Source organism: Neomonachus schauinslandi, chromosome 4, assembly GCF_002201575.2.
Source record: "Neomonachus schauinslandi chromosome 4, ASM220157v2, whole genome shotgun sequence".
Classification (NCBI taxonomy): domain Eukaryota; kingdom Metazoa; phylum Chordata; class Mammalia; order Carnivora; family Phocidae; genus Neomonachus; species Neomonachus schauinslandi.
Genome location: NC_058406.1, coordinates 126,921,446 through 126,931,028, shown reverse-complemented (window position 1 = coordinate 126,931,028; position 9,583 = coordinate 126,921,446). Strand labels below are relative to the sequence as shown.

Genomic DNA, 9,583 nt, shown 5'->3' with positions numbered 1-9,583 from the left:
TCTGTACTACCTCCCTTCGGTTCCCCATTGCCTTCTAGACTATAATAGGTGCGTGTGGATGGACTGAAATGCCCCAGAGATTGGGGCTGCCTCTTTCTATTTTGGGGTAATTGATATATTTGGTGACCAATAATAATATCCTTTGTAAGCCTCTAGATCTAGTATTAATGGGGTAGAGGTCCTGGCCTTTGTTAAGAAGAGGCAGCTATTTTATATCATATTAAGTATCACATTCTTTTTTTTTTAAGATTTTATTTATTTATTTGACAGAGACAGAGACAGCGAGAGCAGGAACACAAGCAGGGGGAGTGGGAGAGGGAGAAGCAGGCCTCCCGCCGAGCAGGGAGCCCGACGCAGGACTCGATCCCAGGACCCCGGGATCATGACCTGAGCCGAAGGCAGTCGCTTAACCAACTGAGCCACCCAGGCGCCCTAAGTATCACATTCTAAGTTAGATGCCCTTTCAATCTGAAAGCAGGACTGAGAACACCAAAGAGCCCAGGCATAAAGACAAATGAGAGACATGAAAAAAAAATGAAAGTATGGAACTCCTATCTAATCCAGGCAACTTTCTTGTGAGCTTTATCCATTATCCAGTCTCAAGAGAGTGGTCTCCAGTTGGATGAGTACCCCAATTGAGTAACAGCTCCAGCTGGTCCCTTTTGGGAAGCATGCAGTCAGACATATCTTAGATTTCATGCTCAGCAAGAGATCACACTGGGTTTTTCAGGAGGAAGGCTTACATGGGAGTTTTAAGATCGGCGACTGTCCTAATGACATGTATGTTCATCCAGTACCTGAGAAGAATACAAATATTAAAAGAACAAGTAAAAAGAGGGAGAGCCTGATTTCTGAGCCCAACACCATTACAGCCAAGGTACTGGTGTCCAGCTGGATGGCAGGTGTTTGTCCCTCTCCATAGTGTAGCCACAAGAAAGAAATTATTTCCTGAGCACTCGGGCAAGACATATTTTGAAGGGTTGTACTATTCAGAACATCTCCCCCAAAAAAGAGAAAGAACAGGTAAGAAACAAAGACCGGCAGTAAAGAAGACTTAGCAAGTTGCACTGACACTCTTGGATTCACTCCATTGTCCCTCTCTGGGCCACTAAAAATGTTGTGGGATGGTTGAGCACAATGGTCAAGAAAGAAATCTTGAGACATTTTATGGTGCAATTTAGTAAGTTTATTTAAGTAGCACGGGAACAGGACCCATGGGCAGAAAGAGCTACACTTTTGCTGTATGAAGCTGGTTATATGCTTAGTGCTCAAGGGGGAGGGGATTGTGCAGGGAGTAATAAATAATAAATGTTTTCTTTGAATTTCTACTCATAAAACAACTTTTGCAAGATTTCTCTGGTGCTTATCATTCAGCCTGATATTAACTATCAGTGAGGTATACAGGCAGTCATGAGACCCTTTAAGAACATAGCAACCAGCATGCATTTGATCCTTATTGAAACTATGCAGGCTACAGGTCAGCCTTCTGGGCTAAAGATGAACATTTTTCTGCTTCTATCCCTCATCACAAGCAGATGACCTGAACAAAAGTGCTAAAGCATAAAAGAGTATGACACCTAAAGACCTGAGAGGAGACCATTGTGGATAGAGTATAATAAGGAAAAAGAACACTGAAATTAGAAAGGTAAGTATCGTAGGGTAGAACATGTAAGACCTGTAGTCCATGACACAAAGTTTTGATTTTATTTATAAATACAATGGGAAACCAGTCAAGTGTTTTAAGCTGAGAATGAACATAAACCTATTTACATTTCTAAAAGTCATTTGCTCTCATTAGTATGGGGAAATCAATTGGAAAGAGGTAAGACAAAAAAAACACCTGTTGGATTGTTGTTGTTTATGCAAGAAATGATGTTGTCGTTTATGCAAGAAATGACAGTGGTCTAAGAAAATGGCAGCATAGATGGAGAAATGTAAACAGATTCAAGATATATTTTGGCAATTACACATACTAGATTCAGCTACCATATAAAAAGTCTTATAAAAACTACCATTTTTAGGGTGCCTGGGTGGCTGGCTCAGTTGGTTAGGCGATTGACTTCAGCTCCGGTCGTGGTCTCAGGGTCCTGGGGTCAAGCCCTGCTTCGGGCTCCCTGCTCGGCAGGGGGCCTGCTTCTCCCTCTCCCTCTCCCTCTGCCGCTCCCACTGCTTGTGCTCTCCTGCTCTCTCATTCTGTCAAATAAATAAATCAATCTTAAAACAAAACTACCATTTTTAGAGAAAAGAGTATGTCTTATAATTCTTTGTCCCTGTTTGTTATCCATGGATAACATATCTACCACCTGCCTTTACTATACCTTATATTTTCAAGTTTTTTCCCAGTTTTTATTTAATCACAAAAGCAATATACCAGGTGTATGCTAAGGACGTTACATATGCAATATCATTTAATTTCATTTAACAATCATCCCATTTTTGTGCAGCAAAGGCAGTCCTAAGAGGGAAATATATTGCAATACAGGCCTACCTCAAGAAGCAAGAAAAGTCTCAAATACACAACCTAACCCCACACCTAAAGGAGCTAGAAAAGGAACAGCAAATAAAGCTTTTAGTTATAAAGAACTTACCAAACTCAACACCCAAAAAACAAAGAATCCAGTTAAGAAATGGGCAGAAGACTTGAAAAGACACTTCTCCAAAGAAGACATCCAGATGGCCAACAGACACATGAAAAGATGCTCAACATCACTCATCATCAGGGAAATAAAAATCAAAACCATGATGAGATACCTCCTTACACCTGTCAGAATGACTAAAATTAACAACACAGGAAACAACAGGTGTTGGTGAAGATGCAGAGAAAGGGGAACCCTCTTGCACTGTTGGTGGGAATGCAAACTGGAGCAGCCACTCTGGAAAAAAAGTATGGAGATTCCTCAAAAAGGTAAAAATAGAACTACATTACAATCCAGCAATTGCACTACTAGGTATTTACCCAAAGGATACAAAAATACAGATTTGAAGGGGTACATGCACCCCAATATTTATAGCAGCATTATCAACAATAGCCAAATTATGGAAAGAGCCCAAATGTCCATCAACTGATGAATGGATAAAGAAGATGTGGTGTATATATACAATGGAATACTACTCAGCCATCAAAAAAAATGAAATCTTGCCATTTGCAGTGATGTGGATGGAGCTAGAGGGTATTATGCTAAGTGAAATAAGTCAGTCAGAGAAAAACAAATATCATATTATTTCACTCGTATGTGTAATTATAAAAACAAAACAAATGAACAAATGGGAAGGAAAATAAAAGAGAGAGAGGGAAGCAAACCATAAGAAACAAACTGAGGGTTGATGGAGGGAAGGAGGGAGGTGGGGGATGGGCTGGATGGGTGATAGGTATTTATTTTTTAAGATCACATCTTTTTTTAAAAAAAGATTTTATTTATTTATTTGACAGAGACATAGAGAGCACAGATAGGCAGAGCAGTAGGCAGAGGCAGAGGGAGAAGCAGGGTCCCCACTGAGCAAGGAGTCTGACGCGGGGCTCGATCCCAGGACCGTGGGATCATTGCCTGAGCCGAAGGCAGCCGCTAAACTGACTGAGTCACCCAGGCGTCCCTGGGTGATAGGTATTAAGGAAGGCACTTGTTATGATGAGCACTGGGTGTTGTATGTAAGTGATGAACCACTGAATTCTACTACTGAACCACTGAATTCTACTATGTTAATTAACTAGAATTTAAATAAAATTTGAAAAAATAAAGATTGTGGTTCAAGAAAAATGTTTTTGGAGTTATTGCCACTTGCTATATCTTTAATTTCTATTTGCCCATGTACAATAAGAAGTTTTAGGCATAGCATCCCTCAGTATTAATGGTATTAATCAAATAATGTATATATGAATTCCTTATCACAGCATACAAAAGCTGATCTTTACATAGTAATTACTCTGTGCCAGGAAGTATCCTAAGCAATTTATATATATTAACTCATATTAATCCTGTGAATAAGTACTATCACTTCCCCATTTTATAAATGGTAAACTGAAGCAAAGAAGTCAAGGAGTTTCTCAAGATCACACAGCTGGCAAATAGTGAAGTCGAAACTTAAAACCAGGCAACCTGGATCAAAAATCAGAGCTCCCATGTTTATGTTTAGTACTGTAGTATGTGTAGTCCTTAATTTCCAAGACCCTGGAGTTAGAAATAATATACTGCTGAATCAAAGAAGACCTAAACAGATGAAGAGATATGCCTTGTTCATAGGTCCAAAGACTCAATATTGTTAAGATGTAAACTCTCCTCAAATTGATCTATATATTCAACACAATCCCAATAAAAATCTCAGCAAGACTTTCTTGTTGAAATTGACAAACTAATTCTAAATTGCATATAAAAATGTTAAAGACCTAAAAAAAAAAAAATCCTAGACCTAGAATAGCCAAACAGTTCTGGGGAAAAAAAGTGATAATAAAGTTGAAGAACTTATACTACCTATTTCAAGAATGATTATGAATCTGTAGTAATCAAAACAGCATTGTACTGCCATAAATATAAAACAAATAGATAGAAGGAAAAGAATACAGTCCCAGAAATAAACCCACACATAGATAACTGATTTTTGACAAAGATGCAAAGACAATGTAGTGGAGAAAAGCAGCTATTTCAACAAAGTGTGATGGAATAACTGCATATCCATATAGAAAAAACGAATGTGGATCCATATCTAACAATAAAAAAATTAACTCAAAATGGATCATAGATCTAATTGGGAAACCTAAAACTATAAAACTTCTAGAAGAAACACAGAAGGAAATCTCTGGACCTTGGATTAGACCAGAGGTCAGCAAACTCTTTCCTTAAAGGGCCAGATAGTAAATATTTTAAGCTTTGGACCAAGAGGGAAAAAATGAGAATATTGTACAGCTCCTTATATAGCAAGAAAAAAAACATATTTCCACAAATTTTTTGAAGAAATTCATTTTTTAATTTTTTATTATGTTATGAAGAAATTCAAAATATAACCATGATAACTGAGTACAATTTTTTTGTAGTACTGGTCCACAATACGGATATGAATATGAATAACGGAATTTGGGGTGGGGAGATAATACTTCACTTAATTGGATGTCAAAGTTAGTGTTCTCTAAGATCAAAACCGATTGCAGAGTGACATCAATAAAACTGGCAGTGTAAGTACCTCCAAAAGTTTGGCCCTCCATAAAAGCAACCAAAAAATGGCCCCAAATCCTGTCAAAATTAAGTTTTTCAGAACTCTGGAAATTAACAAAAGGCTTGTAGCAATCCAGGAAGCATCTAATCAAGAAAAACAGCTAAATCTCAGTAAGAAATTGAACTTTGTTTTAACTTGCACTAGTCCCATACCCCAGCCCAGTTAGTTTTGAAAAAAATCGCAGCTCACATTCCCAGTTACAGAGGGAGTAGAACAAAATTCCTTCTCAAAGAAGTAATATTTGACCTGTCTGGTGGTTCCCTGGAAGACTCCACTAAAAATGCTTGCATTTATTTGATCTCACTTGAATTTGTCCACAAAAAAATATCACCTTATGCCTGGTAGAATAGCTAAAATAAAAAAGAAATAACAAGTTTTGGCAAGAATGTGGAGAAAAAGGAACCCTTGTACACTGTTGGTGGGAATGTAAATTGGTACAGCCACTGTGGAAAACAGTATGGAGTTTCCTCAAAAAAATAAAATAGAAATAATTAATGCAATAATTCCACTATTGGATATTTACCCAAAGAAAATGAAAATACTAATCCAAAAAGGTATATACATCCCTATGTTTATTGCAACATTATTTACAATTACCAAGATAGAGAAGCAACCTAAGTGTTCATCAATAAATGAATGGATAAGGAGAATGTGGTGTGTGTGTTTGTGTACGTGCATATGTGTGTGCATACATGGAATACTACACAGCCTTAAAAAAAAACTAAGATTGTGCCATATGAGACAACATGAGTGGACCTAGAGGCATTATGCAAAGGAAGTAAGTCAGACTGAGAAAGACAAATACCATATAATTTCACTCATATGTGGAATCTAAAAAACAAAGCAAATAAATAAACAGAAAGCTGAATCAGACCTATAAATAAAGAGAACAAACTGATGGTTGCCAGAGGGAAGGCGAGGATAAGCAAAATGGAAGGGGTGTGAGAGATACAGGCTTCCAGTTATAGAATGAATAAGTCATGGTAATAAAAGGTACATCATAAGGAATATAGTCATTGATATTGTAACAGCAATGAATGGTAACAGATGGTAGCTATATTTGTGGTGAGCACACCATAACATGTAGAGATGTTGAATCATTATACTGCACACCTAAAACTAATGTAACATTGTGTGTCAAGTACATTCAAATTAAAAAAAATTAAAAGTATATATCAAAAAAATTACAAGGGAATTGAAATATGTTAGAAAATATCTATTTTACACAAAAGACAGCATTAATGAAGGAACTGAGGGGGGAAAAGAAATATAAAAAACAAGTAGCAAAATGGAAAGTATAAATTTTAACTTTAACAATAATTATAGTAAATGGATAAAGCTCTCCATTTAAAAGTCAGAAATTGGCAGACTTGATTTTAAAAACATGATCTAGGTGCACCCGGGTGGTTTAGTCAGTTAAGTGTCTGACTCTTGATTTCAGCTCAGGTAATGATCTCAGGGTTATGAGATTGAGCCCCAAGTTGAGTTTCACACTGGGCATGGAGCCTGCTTAATATTCTCTCTTTCCCTCTCCTTCTGCCTCTCCGCCCTCCCTCTCCCTCTCTGAAAACAATTAAATAAATAAATAAATAAATAAATAAATCATGATCTAACTATATACTGACTACATGACACTTTAATTTCAAAGACAAAAATATGCTGAAAGTAAAACGATGGAAGAATATGCACAATGCAAATTGTCGGCAAAAGAGAACTAGAGAGTCTACACTAATATTAGACAAATTAGACTTTAGGACAAGTATTGTTAGTAGAGTCAAAGAAAGACATAATGATAAAAGCATGAATCCATCAAGAAGATAGAGCAATTATAAATATATATGCACCCAATAACCATCCCAAATTATATGAAATAAAACTGTCAGAATTGAAAGAAGAAATAGACAATTCAACAATGGCTGGAGACCTCAATATCCCACTTTCAAACATGGATAGAACAAATATACAAAAAATCAGCAAAGAAATCACAGGTTGAACAATATAAACCAACTAGACCTAACAAGCATCTACAGAACAGCAGAATACACATTCTCCAATTCACATGGAACATTCTCCATTATAGATAACATGTTAGGCCATATAACAAGTCTCAATAAATAAATTTTAAAATATTGAAATCAAACAAAGCATACTCTCCAATAATAGTTTGAAAGGAAAAATCCAGAGAAGAAAATTTGAGAAATTTACAATATGTGGAAACTAAACAGTCCATTTTTAACCAATGGATCAAGGAAGAAATCAAGGGAATTTTAAATATAGTTTGAAATGAAAAGAAAATGAATATACAGCATGCCAAAATCTATAGAATTTAGCAATAGCAGTGTTCAGGAGTAACTTTATAGCTGTACATGCCTATTTTTTTTAATTTCAAGTCAATAATCTAATAATAAAAATTATAACTAAAATAATGAAATAGAGAATAGAAAAATAATAGAGAAAATCAATGAAACCAAAAGTTGGTTCTATGAAAAGATCAATAATTTTGACAGATCTTTAACAAAGGAAAAAAAAGAGAGAAGACTCAAATTACTAAAATTATGAATAAAAGGGGAAACATTCCTACTAAACACATACATATATAAAGGAGTATTGGGGAATATAATGAGTGTCAACAAATTAGATAAATAAAATGGAAAAATTCCTAGAAAGACACAAACTACCAAAACTAACTCAGGAAGAAATTAAGTTGCCAGATTCACCTCCATGACCTCTTTGTGATCCAGCAGACTGCATTTCTTGTTTAGAAAGGGCTTTTTTCACTTCACAATTATGCCCATTAATAGTGTGGTATTTCTGAACAACAATTTTATCAACTGTATCATGATCATCAAAAGTTACAAAAGCAAATCCTCTCTTTTTTCCACTCTGCCTGTCTTCCATAACTTCTATGGTTTCAATCTTGCCATACTTTTCAAAGTAGTCTGGCAACTTCATGGGTCGTGGAGGAAACTTTGGAGGTGGTGGTAACTTTGGCTGTGGTGGAAACTTCGGTGGAAGAGGAGGCTATGGTGGCGGAGGTGGTGGCAGCAGAGGTAGTTATGGAGGAGGTGATGGTGGATAAAATGGATTTGGAGGTGATAGTGGCAACTATAGTGGTGGTCCCGGTTATAGTAGTAGAGAAGGCTATGGTGGTGGTGGACCAGGATATGGAAACCAAGAAGGCGGATATGGAGGTGGTGGGGGAGGATATGATGGTCACAATGAAGGAGGAAATTTTGGAGGTGGTAACTATGGTGGTGGTGGGAACTATAATGATTTTGGAAATTATAGTGGACAACAGCAATCAAATTATGGACCCATGAAGGGGGGCAGTTTTGGTGGAAGAAGCTCGGGCAGTCCCTATGCTGGTGGTTATGGATCTGGTGGTGGAAGTGGTGGATATAGCAGCAGAAGGTTCTAAAAAAAATTCAGAAGAAAAGAGCTACAGTTCTTAGCAGGAGAGAGAGTGAGGAGTTGTCAGGAAAGTTGCAGGTTACTTTGAACAGTTGTCCCAAATGCATTAGAGGAACTGTAAAAATCTGCCACAGAAGGGGGGCGCCTGGGTGGCTCAGTCGTTAAGCGTCTGCCTTCGGCTCAGGTCGTGATCCCAGGGTCCTGGGATCGAGCCCCGCGTCGGGCTCCCTGCTCCACGGGAAGCCTGCTTCTCCCTCTCCCACTCCCCCTGCTTGTGTTCCTTCTCTCGCTATCTCTGTCAAATAAATAAATCTTTAAAAAAAAAAAAAATCTGCCACAGAAGGAACAATGATCCATAGTGAGAAAAGTTACTGCAGCTTAAACAGGAAACCCTTCTTGTTCAGGACTGTCATAGCCACAGTTTGCAGAAAGTGCAGCTATTGATTAATGCAATGTAGTGTCAATTAGATGTACATTCCTGAGGTCTTTTATCTGTTGTAGCTTTGTCTTTTTCTTTTTCTTTTCATTACATCAGGTATATTGCCCTGTAAATTGTGGTAGTAGTACCAGGAATAAAAAATTAAGGAATTTTTAACTTTTCAATATTTGTGTAGTTCAGTTTTTTTACATTTTAGTACAGAAACTTTAACAAAATGCAGTTTTGAAGGTGTTTCCTTGTGAGTTAACAAGTAAAGAAGATCATTGTTAATTACTATTTTGTATGAATTTTGCTAAAGTTAACTGTAAAGAAACACCTGCTGACTTGCAGTTTAAGGGGAATCTATTCTCCACATTTCCAAACCATGAAATGAATAGGCTCTGACATGTGGAGAGAATAGATATTTGTATGTTTGCAATGTGTGTTTTAGATAAATAGAATTGGGTATTTAAATTAGCATATTTGTGAATTTAATAGCATTAAGGTTTACCTTCAAATGAAAAAATCTCAAAATTCCAAAAAAAAGAA

At 36.8% G+C, this 9,583-nt stretch overlaps 1 pseudogene across 1 annotated transcript; it reads left to right on the top strand.

Moving 5' to 3' along the window:
* The first annotated feature begins 697 nt into the window (after positions 1 to 697).
* LOC110578823 lies at positions 698 to 8,748 on the top strand (annotated as a pseudogene). Its single transcript, XR_002480199.1, has 2 exons — positions 698 to 877; positions 8,144 to 8,748. The product of XR_002480199.1 is annotated as a heterogeneous nuclear ribonucleoprotein A3-like (transcript).
* The last annotated feature ends 835 nt before the right edge of the window (positions 8,749 to 9,583 follow it).